This window comes from Herpailurus yagouaroundi, unplaced genomic scaffold, assembly GCF_014898765.1.
Source record: "Herpailurus yagouaroundi ecotype Mexico unplaced genomic scaffold, PumYag 141, whole genome shotgun sequence".
NCBI classification, from domain to species: domain Eukaryota; kingdom Metazoa; phylum Chordata; class Mammalia; order Carnivora; family Felidae; genus Herpailurus; species Herpailurus yagouaroundi.
This window is the reverse complement of record NW_024412396.1, coordinates 59,322,917-59,338,665: the sequence shown is the minus strand read 5'-3', so window position 1 is coordinate 59,338,665 and position 15,749 is coordinate 59,322,917. Positions and strand designations below refer to the sequence as shown.

Here is a 15,749-nt window from a genome sequence, read left to right as displayed (position 1 = left end):
CCGCCCTCTCAGAAAGACGCTTACGAGCAGGCTTGGGACCTGCTGGACTTTCCCAGATGATCCCCCGATCTCATGATCCCTTGCTCACAGCTGCAAAATCTTTACCACGTAAGGCAATGATTACGAGTTCCTGCCATTGGGATGTGATATCTTTGGGGGGGTCACGATTCAGGCTTTGACACAGTATTTATAGTTTTACTTCTAATTTCTTCTCAGAATTAGCACAACCTGATAGATGGGGGTGAAACTTTAAAGCCCTGATATATTTTCTCATCGTATTTTCCAAAGTCAGAGCTCTGATTTGCAGCCACTGTGACAATATAGGAGAGTATCGCTTTCACTGACGAGCTGCTTGCATTTTGAATTCGTATTTCAAGCGAGAAATAGGATATAAACTGTGTCTTCTTGACTATTACGAAGGAGAAATATTTTTCTGTTTCCTCCCTGGTTAATTTTCTGCATTTTCAGTCTTTCAAGTGTGGTCAGCTCTTTTTCCTCAGTATGTGGTGCCATTTTTAAAATTGATTATTATTGACAGAACATTTTCATTTCACATAGACTGAGCCAGGCTTTTATCCTTTCTTGGGGCCTCTCACTTCTAAACTTAGAAGTGCCTCTTTTCTCCAGAGGAGGGGCCTGGAATGTCAATGCTATTGCCTTTTAAAAAATACATTATATTTAAAGTGAACAATCAGAATGGACCTAACAGAAGATGAAAATCACATACTAGCCTCATTCACAAATTCTGTGAATAAAACTATAAGGAAAAATATTGACCAAGTTTGTTAAAGTATAAAGATAGCATCGCTTCTCTGAGCCCTTGACTTTGTAACTGAAGTCTGTATTTTGTGGAAATATTTTTTAATGGAGATTGGAAATTTTTCCATTGGAAATTGACATGATGATATAAATCATAATTGCCATCTATAATGTATTAGTCCCAAATTAATTTCTGTACACATTTGCTGAATCCTTGTTATATATACATATGTATATGTATATATAATATATATGTATATGTATACATACATATACATATATGTATGTATACATATACATTATATACATATATATGTATGTAATATATATGTATATGTATGTATATGTAATATGTAATATGTAATATATGTATATGTATATGTATATATATGTATTACATATATAATATGTATTTATATATTATATATATACATATACATATATATTATATATACATATATAATATGTATATATATGTATTACATATATAATATGTAATATATACAATATGTATATATCACATATATAATATGTAATATATATTATTATATATATAATATATATAATACATATATATTATATGTGTATACATATATATGTATACATACATATACATATATGTAATGTGTATATATACATATATATATAAAACAAGGATTCAGCAAATCCTTGTTACATATCCAGCAAATAAATATATATATACATATATATACATATACATATATGTACATACATATATATACACATATATACATAACAAGGATTCAACAAATGTGTATAGAAATTAATATGTGTATATATATGCATGCTTTGGACTGAATTACATCCCCCCCCAAATTCACATGTTGGAACCCTAACCCCCAACATGTCCATATTTGGAGAAAGAGCCTTTAAGGAGTCAGTGAAGGTTACATGTAGTCATAAAGTCGGGGCTCTGATTCAATAGGACTCATAAGAAAAGGCAGAAACATCAAAGATGTCTTCGTCTCTGCATGCACAGAGGGAATACCATGCAGGACATGGTGGAAAGGTGACCATCTCAAGCCAGGAAGAGAAGCCTCACTGCCACCGACGCTGCTGGCACCTTGACCTTGGACTTCCAGCTTCCAGAACTGGAGAAATAAATTGTCGTGTAAGCCACTCAGTCTGCAGTATTTTGTTCTAGTAGCCCGAGCAGATTAATATGCTGTATATAGTATAAATAATAGGACTATAGTTAAATAATCTCACCTGATTTTTAGGACCTTTCAGTTCTTCTGGGGCTGCCACTAAGCAAAACCTAAAACATGGTTTATTTCCCTCTGTATGTGTACTTACGTGTTCTGAGTGCATGTGTGTCTGCTTCTCTCCACCTTTCTTAATCAACTCTCTAACCAAGTGCTTGCCCATTTTATTTATACGTAAAGCTTGTGTTAAATGAAAAGGACACTCCTGGCTCTGAAGAAGAAAGAGTAAAGTTGGTTTATTTTGATAAGTTAAAAAAGAAATATGTTCCCAAGATATTTGAGAAAAATACTTTTGCGGGGGGGGGAACCCCAACGAACTACAGCTTTAACATTCTGCTTACTTTAGGCATTTCCTTAATGTCCCCCTGTCTGTGATGAAAGGCGTTTGACTCAAAAATCGGTTCTTTAAAATCTTTTCCCTCACTTCTTCAATAATGTCTATTTTCTCATTTTCCACTGTGGTGTTATTGGATTTGTAACAGCAGTTCTGCATAGTATCATTTACCTGTAAGCTAAACCAGCAAATTCAAAGAGTTTCAAATTATGAAATCTGATTTAGTAGCTTTATGCTAAAATGAGAATCAGATGGAAAATAAAAATGTGCCGAGATGCACCAGTAGGTATCATTTCCTTATAAGCAGAAATTTCATTGCTGAAGTAAGAATGCCTAAATTGTGATAGTGTCAATCATAGGCTCTAAGATTACAAGGGAATTGTTTAAAATTCCATTTTATAGAGAAGAATATTAAGATTTAGAGAGACATGCCATAATAGAAAGAGCACAAGTAATGAATCACAAGTTATGAACTGGCTTTATGGGCCAGTTACACCAATTATAATGGAAGGATCTTAGACAATGCCCTTAACTTTCTGAGCCTTCGTTTCCTCTGATTATGAAGGTGATTTGTTAGAAAATATATATGCTGTATTATACTGGGTAATGAATAGCTTGTGTGGAAAACAGAAACAACTCTAGGTATTTCCATTAAACAGAGATTATAGTACAAAGAATTAGAGGGTTATAAAACTGTTGGGTGAGTGGAGACAGTAAAGATCTGGGAAATTGCTGCTGCTGCCTTTCCAGAAATCACTGCCAACCCCAAACAAGGCTCTCGGCACCAAATGGGTCGATTCACATTCCGATGCCTGGAATCTGTTGGCAAAAATCTCCTGCCTGCCATCTTCCAAAGCTTTGACACCTCTGAGCTGAAGCCAAGGTGACTGTCCATTCTTCTCATCCTATCGAATCTTTAACAAGAGTTTTCCATTTGCAGGGCATAAACTGGAACTCTGCCTCTGAGACAGTCTGGAGAATGGAGTTTCTGGGCTTCCAGCTCCTGCTATGGAGGTGATAGTAACGATCAGTGTGGGAATGGGTTTCAGGTTCCAACAGACAATTGATAAAATAGACTGTCCATTTCGAAGACACTCAGAACATCCAATCTGCCCACCAGTTTTGTCTGCTTTACCTACATAATGCAATTCAAATCCATTTCAGTTTGATCTCTGTACTCTGCAACTGCCAGTAATTCAAGATAACAGTGCTTCTCATGTGAAGTATTACAACATTTATCTTGTTTTCCTCTTCCCGCATTGCCCTCTGTATTACCCATGATAAGTCTGGTTATGCCGTGGTTACAAACAATTCCAAAATGGCAGTGGCTTAACCCAACTAGTATTCCTTTCATGCTCCTGTTATATGCTTCTTATGGACTTTCAAGGGACTCTGTTGTGTATCATCATTTAGGGGCCCAGGCTGACTGAGACTCCACCATCGTACAGAGCAGCGTCTGGAATATTCAGCCGCCTCCACGGCTGTGGCACAAAATGTAAAGGGCTGGAGCACTGTTGATGGGGGTTTGACGACTAAGCCGACCAGTGACATGGCCCCACTCAACTCCAAGAAATATGAAATATGGACTATTTGGTTGAAACTAATGTTTATACCACACTTCCTATAGTCAGCTTTCTATATTTCATCCAGATGAATAGTTACAGAACATAAGTCAGATCATATCATTCTTTCCGCTTAAAAACATTCAGGTGTTCCAGTTGGCACATAAAATAGAACTAAGACCTTTTATTATGTTCTACCAGACACTACAGGATCTGCATTAGCATTTTTAAAATTTCTTAATGTGTATTTATTTTTGAGAGAGAGAGAGAATGACAGCAGAGGAGGGGCGGAGAAAGAGACACAGAATCCAAAGCAGGTTCCAGGTTCTGAGCTGTCAGCACAGAGCCCTATGCCGGGCTTGAACTCACAAACCATGAGATAATGTCCTCAGCTGAAGTCAGACGCTTAACCTACTGAACCACCCAGGCATCACTGCAGTACCATTTTTTTATCTTACTTTTCTTATCATTTCTGTTCTTGCTCAGTTCGGTACAAGATTTTTTGTTTTGTTTTGTTTAATGTTCTTTAAACACATCAAGATATTTCCTGACCTAGGGCTTTGCAACAGCTATTCCTTCTGAGTAGAACTGCTTTTAGTGAGGTTTTTGCACGACTAGTCCATTCTCATTCTTCAGGACTCTACTTAAATGTCAACCTCCACATTTTATTCTCCAGTATAAGAGCTTTATATCACTGTTCACAATCTGAAAATTGTTTACAAGTTTACTGTTTGTCTCTAACCCTTTCAAAAGAAACTTCATGAGGGCAAGGACCATTTCAGTCTTATTTTAGCCTTGTCTCCAACTCATAGACTAGCATCTGACCTAAAATAGTCACCGCATTAATATATGTTGAGTAAAAAAACAGATCAGTTAATTGTATCTATCATTATTGACCAAAGTGGTTAAAAAGGGATTAATATAAGTTGGGGTGCTATATCAGACATAGGTTAATTTGAGAATTTCTCTTTATTTCTTTCTTTAAGAGTTAGGCAACTTCAAAAATTCTACATATTTTCTTATTAATTAAAGAGTACTATCTGATGACAAATTTTGTCTATCTTACACACACACAAACATACACACACACACACAGGGGCATCCATCTAGTTAGAAATCAGTATGGTAACCTATAGTGAATGGGAAAAAAATCAGCTAAACAATCCAAATGCGTTTTGCCTCAAACCACAAATTTTCATATTTAGCCATTAGCTACTATCTGTTGGTAACAATGATGTCTTGTCTTTCTAAAATAAAAGCTATTTTTTTCCCTTCTTCATATACATACTCACACTGGCATAACATTTAGCCATTGGGGTGCTAATGTTATTAAAGAAACATCTGGAAAACCATGACAGGTAACATTTGCATGGGTTACAACCAAGCCAGTCATCCTTGGAATTTTATTAATGAAATGAGGTTTTGTGGTAGAAAACAATGAGCACATACTTGTACTCAGGAAAACCTAAATTCCAGGGCTCTGCCTCTCTTAGCTGTGTGATATTATGCAAGTTACTTTGGGGCTCCGGATTTATGTCTATGTTATTTTTTAGTATTAGGAAGAGTTCTGAAACATTCTTGAGTAGGTATTTGCTCGTGTCTCAAGAAATATTAATTGCTTCACTCAAATATGGATCAGAAAAACATTACAATAACTAATTCTGATAGAAGTAAAGAGAAAGTGCATCAAGAACTATCATTTCTCCAAGTGTTTCAAAATGATGGTATTTTTACTTCAAAACAAATTTGAGAGGAAAAAAAAAGAGCTGGAAACTTCAAATTATAAAAAAGAACAGATGATCCCAGCATGGAGTGTATGAAGTCCAGGGCAACCTAGGGGGCACTTCAAGATATAATGAACAAAACAAAGCAAGTATTACCAAGTTCATTTGATCCTGAGACTCCATGACTTTGGAAGAGAGTAAACTTTTAATATAAAAGTGAGATATATTAATACACTTCAAAAAAATCTTTAAAATATTTTATAAGTGTACCTATGGATAAGGGAAGAAAATAGGATTCAGAAGACATAATTAAGAATTGGAATTAATTTACAGATTGGTTTATTTATCTTAATTTATTAAAGACTGTTAATTCCTCAAAATGTTAGGATAAGAGAGAATACTATTTCAAAAATGTGTGTTGAGTATAGATACTAAAAATATACAAGGATATATTTTTGATTGTTATACTTAGGATCTACTTTTAGGGAGACTTTGAAATGAAATACATATACAAATTTTCTCTCTGATAGGATTGGTTTCCCCCAAATCAATTAATACTGGGTCAATTAAAATAATACAAAATTAAGAGATGAGTTTAAGCACATGAGTAGCTTTTCAGTGCCATGTAAATTGATTTGATTACATGCCAACAAAATATCAATGTGGTTGAATTATTAGCTGCTTATTCATGTCTGATTTGGTCTAGTTGTAATTTAAGAAGCAAAATGCCTTCCTTAGAGACAGTTCTATGTATTAAGGTTTAAGTGATGGAGTTGAAGCTGCTTTTCCCAAACAATGGGTTGGAAGGTCACCTCAAAAGCAACAGAAAAGTTTTCCATGATCAAATGAGTTTGAGAAATGCTGTGTTGAAGAAAATTAAGCATGATATTTGTTGAAACTTTGATCAGTTTTTGTCTATTAATTTTTTTTTAACATATTTTACTAGAGACCCTGATCTCAGAGGATGGTATAGTATGAAGTGCTTTCCAAACTGATTTTTCCATGGAAAATATGAGATCAAGTATAAACACATATTCTACAGAATGTAATCCATGAGATAGACATTTTCCAAAAGCTTAGTGGATCATAAAACCATTTGGTGGAACTCAGAGTTTATCTGTTCCTTTTCCATCTGTGAGAAAACTATAGATAAACCCCTGGAAAGCTTTGAAGATATCTATAAGAGAAAACATCCAGGAAATTTAGGTAAATAGCATTGCTTACCAAAAGGAGGTGAGATGGGGGTGAGTCAGTCACCTGATTTAATTTTTAAAGTCAGTCAACTGATTTAACTTTAAGGTATAAGGGCATCCAGACGACGGCTTGGCAGACAAGTTCAGCAGGATCTCTAAAACCTTTTACTTTGATGTTGCAGCCAGTTCAATGACCAAGCACACGCACAGCCCGCCCAGACTAATTTCACAATCTCTAGAGAGAACCAAGCTCCTTTTTGTCTCATGGATTTTTAAAACATTTGTCCTTTTACAAATCCTTTTTTTTCCTGTAGTCTATCTACATCATATGCTCCCAATAAGACCCCACCCAGACGCTGCCTCCACCATTAGACCAGCAGGAAACCTTGCTTGACCACTCCAACCTCATCATTACATCATTTAATTTAAGTTGAATCCATTTTTTTTCTCTCTCATCATACCTATCTTTTAATGTCAAGTAATAGACGCCAACACGTAAGTACATATTTATTTCTGCGTTTGTGTAATTTCTCTCTTTCCATGGGGTTCTACACTCTATGAGACCAGAACAAGAATGTCTGCACTGTCCACTACTCTACCTAGGCACCTTGCTGGACACAAGGACAGGACACACTTATCTGTGATGGATAGATTAATATGGGTACAGTGCAATGGGACAATGCTGAAGTTCACTGAGAGACCCAGTTTCAACTTCCGGCTCTGTCATTTATTGGCTTTATCTCCTCCCCAGGTCCCTTTCCTTGTCTACAGAATAGTGTTAGTATTACTAACCTCATAAGGACTTGGTAAGAACTAAAGGAGATAATGTGAAACTTTTCAGCAATTGTTAGGCAATAAATAACTATTTGATTAACCACTGGTTTTCCTTTTTTTTTTTATTAACAATTTTGTAACATATATATATTGCCCCGTCGCATAACACACAATATAACTGTATCACTGTGTTAGGAAAAAATAAAATTACAGAAAAGACCTATTCAAAACAATCCATAGTAACTAGAAGTCTGGAACATATTTTCATTTTGCATGTATTCAATGTTCTTATTGGTAATCAGGTTCTCATGCCAGGTTGGGAAAATCTATTTTACAAAATATTTTCAATTAGCTTTCATCAATCAAATGTAGTACCCCACTCAGGCTCACTGAAAAGTGCATGCAATCCCTTCAAGGATCTCAAATGAGTTTTAATCTCCTCCCCAGACTCCAATTGAATTGGTGCAGCTAAGCTTACTTAGGTATGGGAGGAAAGCAAACTAATTTTATTTTAATTACAACCAATACTTCTGGAGCCTAGAGCTTGGGGAAGCAAATGCACGCAAGATCATTAGCTTATATTGATGCAAGAAGAATGGTAGCCTTCAATTCCCTCTAAAGTGTCTTTATTCTAAAAGATGATGCTCAATTTGTGATTGATGGAATTGGATGCCAAAACTCCTGGCAGAGAAAAAGTCTCAGGCATTTTGGGGAAGAAATCTTGAGACCCACCAGCTCTGCTTGGGGATCTGTGCACATCCATTGTTAAGTCAACGTGAAGTTCCCATCCATTGTTAACATCATCGTTAAATCAGCAACACTCTTAAACTCTTCATGCCTTATTCAATTAGTCCTTCTTTTAATAAATACTTATTGAGAATGTATTACTTGATAAAACCTTGGGTGAAAGAAATATAGTCCATAAGCTAAAATTGTTATTAGCTATGGAAATAGAACTAATTGAGCACAAAAGGTCTGGGAGAAAAGAAGAGGTAAAGCTAAACCAACGAGAAGAAACAAGGTCTCATACCTACTTTTCCAGTCTGAGTCCCCTTTGCCATGATACTTAGCACAATGTTATAAACACTAAACACATGGGAAATGCTTGATGGATAAATCAATACGTTCGAAGGGACCTAAAATTCAGCAAGATAAGTACTTAGAAACTTACCAAAAATCACAATAGAAACAATTTTTTTTTTAATGTAGCCAACTTCATTAATATACCTATTCACCAACACCTATTTTTGTTCAGCTAATATCATGGAACATTAACCACGAACCAGGTAAGCTCTTTGATAAAAATTTTGACAGGGGTGCTTGGGTGGCTCAGTCAGTTAAGAGTCTGACTTGTGGTTTCAGCTCAGGTCATGATCTCATGGCTTGTGAGTTCGAGCTCTGCATCAGGCTCTGTGCTGACAGTGTGGAGCCTGCTTTGTATTCTCTCTTTCTCTCTCTCTGCCCCTCCACCACTCATTCCCTATCTCTCTCAAAAAGATAAATAAATAAACTTGAAAAAAATTTTCACAATAAATGTACGAACATCACGTAATGAGGAGGTGCTATCCAAGGGGGTAGCAACATATGATGAGGGAGTAGTAACACCATATAATGAGATGAGACCGAAGGTAAACCCACCTAAAATCATGAGGTAGTAAATATTGGGATAAGAATTCAAATTGAATCCTTTGGTTCAATGCCACCTCATACTTTGCAACATTCTATACTGGGTATCAGATACAGAAGGAAGTCTGGGAAAGGGGGCCATATTTTAAACTTTGGACAGAAAAGAAGGTATAATAAAGCAAGCAGAGGAAGGTGGCTCTTTTCCAAGAAGACTTGAAAGATTCAGCTAATCATTTAAAGTCCTTATACATGTCCTGCCCTCACAAGCCTCTTGGAATCCCCTGGAATACTTCTTGCCACATCCTGAGAGATACATAGTCTGTGGTAGAAATTTATCTCATTCAAATGCTAGAAACAAAAAGAGCACATAGTGAAAGGATTAGACTAAGGTTAGCTGGTATACTTTCACTCAGAGCCACAGTAATGAGCATATTCTTAAAAAGAAAAATTAAAAAGAAAGAGTGGGTGAAAAATTAGGGTGGGAAAGCATAGTAGGATGAAGCTGTAATGTCCTGAGGGGTACTTTCCAATATGGGGATGAAGCTACCATCATATATGTTCAGTAGCAAAATAGTTATTATTCTCCTCACTAGTATTTTTAAGCCACACAGAAAATAGTCAATTGTGAGTTGCTTTCAAGTACTATCATTACTCAAAGAAAAGAAGTAACTTTGGGTGTTTGTTTTAAAGTCCACTTATTAGAATTAGAATACTGATAGTTTTGATTGGTTTGGATTTCATTTTTTTTTTTTAGTGTTTATTTATCTTTGACAGAGAGAGAGAGAGACAGATCATGAGCAGGGGAGGGGCAGAGAGAGAGGGACACACAAAATCCTAAACATGCTCCAGGCTCTGAGTTATCAACATAGAGCTGGACGCGGGGCTTGAACTTACAAACCACGATATGACCTGAGCCAAGGTTGGAGGCTTAACTGACTGAACCACCCAGGCGCCCCAACCCATTTTTTTTTTAATGTTCTATAAGAATTATTTAGTACCTTTCTGAAATGAAAAAAAAATCATTAAATTCAGTGCACCAAGAAAATAATTGTTTTAAAATACATATTTGGTATTTAATATATATATGTATGTATATATATACACACATATATATACATACATATATATACATATACATATATACATACATATATATACATATACATATATATATATATATACTTTTTATTTATTTTGAGAGAGACAGAGCACATGAGCAGGGTAGGGGCAGAAAGAGAGGGAAAGTTCCAAGCAGGGTCCATGTGGTCAGTGCAGAGCCAAATGTGGAGCTCAAACTCATGAAACTGTGAGATCATGGCCTGGCCAAAATTAAGAGTTGGATGCTTAACTGACTGACTCACCCAGGCACTCCTAACTTAATATTTAATTTAATTCAATTCATATTGATAAATGTAATTGATTTAAAAACTAAAATACTACTCATCATGACATGAATAAGATTAGATATATATTCCATCTTTTAAATGTTACAAAGCAATCATTTTCTGTACTTGTAGATTCCATATGCACATTTGCAAATGAAAAGGACATTGACTAAAGAACTTATTTCTTCATGTGCACCATACCATTTGGGAATATGTGTGTAGAGAAGTTGAATTACCTTATTAAGCCTAACATTTTAGAATTTACAATGTCTTGATGTACATTATTCTCATGAGACCTGTGTAGGGAAAGATTCAAATAAATCACCTATTGAAGGGATTACTTAAAAGGCCACATCTTCTATGACCATGGTGATGACTAAGAGTGCCTTGAAGTAAATCTTCCAGTGCAGTTAATATCACCAGTACTAGTGTGGATACAAAGTTAATGTCCTGTAATTTGGTTGTGGGAATTTTGGACAAGTTTGCTTGAGATCCCTACCTTATAGACAGCTTATTTTGATTCAGAGCTCAGGACATTCTAAGAGACAGGGCATTATCTCTTGCTTCCCAGGATACAAAATTGGAGTCAAGCAGGATAAACTTGACCAAGACTCAATGAGAGTATCCTAAAATAAAATATGCTGAATAAAGAAAACTGAGCCAGTAACCCAGACTCAAACAATGACCTACGGGGCTAAGGTGGAGAATAGGGCTGGCATCCAGCACAGCTGGCCTAAGAAGCTCCCTCGACCCAGACATCAGGTCAAGATGTTGTATTTTGAGGAAGAATAGGGATGAGAAATAACAAAGTGAGGAAGAAAGAGAGACGGGGAGAGATTCCGAGCCTGTGTGTGTGGCCCAGCAGTGGCACTCAAGACTTGGCACCCCAAAAGGCTGGACAATGTTCAAGGGACGAGACACTATGAGTCTTCAACATTGACTCTCTCTGATCGTCAGAAACAATGGAGGTGTGTCCACACCCTGCTTTCTTGTCTGCCTGGCCTCCGAAGTAACTCTGACCAAGTAAATCCCCAGTGTTCTTACAGAGTTGAAGGAAGTGTAGAGCATTTCAAAAGGGCAGTATTCAATGTTTGGCTTCAAAGGTATGAGGCGGCTTTAGCAATTACATAGAAAACTATGCTACCATATTCATATCTTGAATTTAAGAGCAATTCATGAAAGTAAGCAAAAGTGTAATGAGTGTGAGGAGTTTGATCACATATATTTAAACCATCTTAATTACTTTCCAGGGGCAGAAAAGAAGTCATAAAAAATTAAGTGATTTGTTTGGGATCACAAGTGACAAAAATGGTTCAGTGCTTTTTTATTTTCCTAAGCTATTTCAAAAATTGAAGAAAAAAACAAACTTTATTTTTATTTTTAGAGAGAGAGAGAGTGCAGAGGAGAGGGGCAGACGGAGAGAGAGAATCCCAGCAGGTTCCACTCTCAGTGCAGAGACTGATGCGGGGCTTGACCCTACAGCCCTGGGATCATGACCTGACCTGAAATCAGAGTCGGATACTCAACTGACTGAGCCATCCAGGCACCCCAACTTTTTTTTCCCCAGAGGGAAAGAATACATGGGTAAAAGTGAAACTTCATAATTGATAACTTTCTGCCAAGTCTTATTAGTACAACTGAGGAATTACCTTTTACAAAGTACCTAAGGTGATTTTCTTGAAAATATTGCTATGCATAAATATGCAAAAATCACTACAAGTAGATTATTCTAACTTGGAAATGTAGACTTATATAATAGATATATTGACTCACTGAATAAATATTGACTGAAAACCTATGCATAGCAAGAGTAACTGGACTATTTAATTGGTCACTAGCTGTGGAGGAGCTATTATTTTTTCTTATAAAAGTATTCATTGTAGTATCTTAGAAAAAATGAGTCAATTAATGCCTTTAAAATTGGATTTGTTATATAATGATACAATTTGCTCTCAAAATTTCATGATCATGACTAGTCTATTAGGCAAGGTACTAACTCACTTGAGTGTTAATTTAATCTATCCAACGAGAGGGGTCATTTCAAATTCTGGCTGTTGTTCCATAAATCATATTTCTTCAAACAGTCTCAAATTTTTCTCAAGATATTTCTATGCATTGACCATAATAATCATTAAAGTATTTTCAAACCTCATTTTGCATGAGCATTAATGAACTTAGAATAAAATGGCCCCAGTTATTGACCATTTAATCAATTACTCTAAATCAATAAATATAGTAATTGGGCAATTCATTGAAATGATACTTAGAAAATTACAATAATTAAAAAAGAGTTCCTTGCCAATAGTCATCATTTCAGAGTGAATGGCAGGGTTACTTATTTTCATTTTAACTCATCTATTATAACTATTTAAAAGGAAAGTACAAAAATAATTTTATGTGTAGGAGGTAGGCCTTTTTACTTTGTAAAAAGAACTATTTTGCTTTCATACCTACAATGAAATGAAATGGTCAACATTTTTTTTTTTAATCCAAAAACTGAGGTCAGGTTAAAATATTTACGAAGTAGGTGGATATGTATTTCATTTACGGCAAGCCTGTGCTTCTAACGATATTGCTGGCTCAGAAAGCATAGTCTAAAAAGAATGGAAATTGCTGTTAGTTTTTTTTTTTTTTTAAATTATACAGCTTTGACCTATCTTGATGGACTTGAAGGGATGGTGATGAAAACTGTAATCTTAATAAATCTCCCACAGCTAGAAGTTTAAAACTCATACTGTTTCAAATTAGTGAGGACAGCAATATTTATTTGCTGCTGAATAACAGTCAGCATGGCATTTCAGCAGGAAACACTTTATAAGACTTAAACTTATGAGTAGCAAAGTTGAAAACTCATGTTAAAGTAAAGGAACAGAAACTAAATACACCCAGTGATTCATTCTAAATCAAAAAAGAAACAAACCAAACATTATTGTTTTCTTCTCTTTGTCTTTCCTCACTACCATTGGCTTCTTTTACAAATAATAGCAAAGAATTCTGGCATTAATAGAGCACTGTATAATGTTCAAAGAGCTTTAAGATGCATCATTTCATTGGACTAACATAGGATTAGTTACAAAAATAAGTAAATGCTATCGCCAACTTATAGAAGAGGTAATACATCCAGTTGTCCAAAATGGTATCATATTTTCTTATGTGAGATGTGATGAAAAGGGGTGTCAGATGAAGTTGACAGATGACTGGGTCTTTATCAACATACCATTTTGGTAGTGAACATGGAATCTACCACAAGGTCAATTGGCCATAGTACTTGTGTAGTCAACAGGAGGGCAGACTGGTTAGATAGAACCTAGGGAGAAATAAAACCATCAAGTGGTCTCTCCTCCTGCATTTACCCTCCATATTTATCCCCTTACCACGACAGAAAATCACTCTTGGTTTGCCTCTAATCTCATGGCTCCTGTCTCATTCTCTTTGATTCAGTACCATTTCTTTCCCGATTTGGGAGCACCCCAAATCAATATTCTGGTTTTTCCCCAACTACACCTATACCCTTTGTGACTTTATTGAAGCCATGGATTTGAACATCATCATTGCTATACAGATGACTCTTAAATTTATAGCTGAATGCCATCTTTCTCCTGAACTCTGGATTCATATAGAAGTGTAAATCTTTGATACACCTCAAACTTACCATGTCAAAACTGAACTCTAGATTTTCTATCCTAACTTATTCTTCCCCTTCTAAATAAATAGCATTACTATTTACCACACTGCTTAGAAAAACAAACAACAAAAAAACAAAAAACTGTAGAACCATGCTTGATTTCCTCACACACTATAACTAAACCACAAGCAAACACTGTTGGCCTCACCTTGAAAATATATCCCAAGGCTCACTGTTTTTATTATTACACTACATTCCAGACCATCGTCATCTCCCACCTGGGCTACAACAGGAGCCCCCTGTCTCATTTTCCTGTTTCTACCTTTGACCCCCTACATTCTGTGGTTCACACAAGGCAGAAAAAATCCTGTCAAAATGTAAATCAGATCAAGTCATTATCCTGTCAAAACTCTTCAAACTCTTTCCATGTATTTAGGGTAAAATATAGGGGTTGTAATGGTCTTACTGCTGGCTAATCTTCAAATGTCACTTCCAACAACTTCCGCACTTACAAAGCCAATATCCTTTACTCACTGTAAACATGTTAAGCGTATTGCTGTCTCAGGGCATTTGCATTTCCTGCCACTATGGACAGGAATGTTTTTCACAAACACAGTTCCACAGATTGCTCACTTATCTGTTCACTTATTTATTCCCTATCTTCTAGACTTGAGTGTGAGTTTCATTAATGTAGGGTGTTTTCTGTCTTGTACCTCCAGCATTTACAGCAGTGCCTAATTGGGAGCTGACTGAATGCAGGAATACAGAAGGGCAGGAAATAATAGAGGAAAGAGTAATGAAAGGAAAGAAGGAAGGGAAGAAGGGAGGAAAAGGCTGAAAGAAATAAAAATGGAGTGAATTAGTGGAAATTTGTCCTGTAGTTATGCAAGGGACTACAGGGCAAATGTCTGTGCCAGAAAAATGCAAATCAAGGCCCAGACATCTAAAGAAGCTTAATTGTAGAAGTGGTTGTAACTGGAACACCTCTCAGTCAAACCAAAGCTTCTTAGACTAATTGGTTCTGTTACAGAGGAAGACAGTTCCATTGGGGCCATTTTTGATAAGCTGGAAAAATTCAGAAAAGCTTATTTGAGAGATTTTTCCTTGACAGTCTATTTAAAGCAGAGGACTACTGAGAAATTCAGAAATCTTTTCTCAAAATGAAACCATAATAAAAATGATAATAATATTAACTGTTATTTATGGTGCCAAGTCCTCTACTGAAAATGGTGGGACTAATTAAACAACTCACTTGCAATCTAACAATTACTGAGTTTCTGTTTATGTCAGACGGTGTGTTAGGCTTGGTTTTTGATAAAAAAGAGAAATGTCTTTGGTCTCATGAAGCTTATGTTCTAGTAGGGAAGAAAGATAGTAACATTAAGTAGATTAAATAGCAAGTTGAAGTTTAAATTCTATGAAAAAAAAAAAATCCTGGAAATGAATACCTTTTTGAGTAGGTGACATTTAAGCTGGCATCTTATAGATCAGGCAGGATTAGGCCATGTGAAAATGAAGCTGGGTAAATGCAAAGTCTCAAA

At 35.8% G+C, this 15,749-nt stretch overlaps 1 long non-coding RNA gene across 1 annotated transcript; it reads left to right on the top strand.

Moving 5' to 3' along the window:
- Positions 1-1,899, top strand: LOC121031320 (uncharacterized). The gene is made up of 2 exons (XR_005790672.1): positions 1-108; positions 1,760-1,899. It is a non-coding gene; the product is annotated as an uncharacterized LOC121031320 (long non-coding RNA).
- Positions 1,900-15,749: the final 13,850 nt, after the last annotated feature.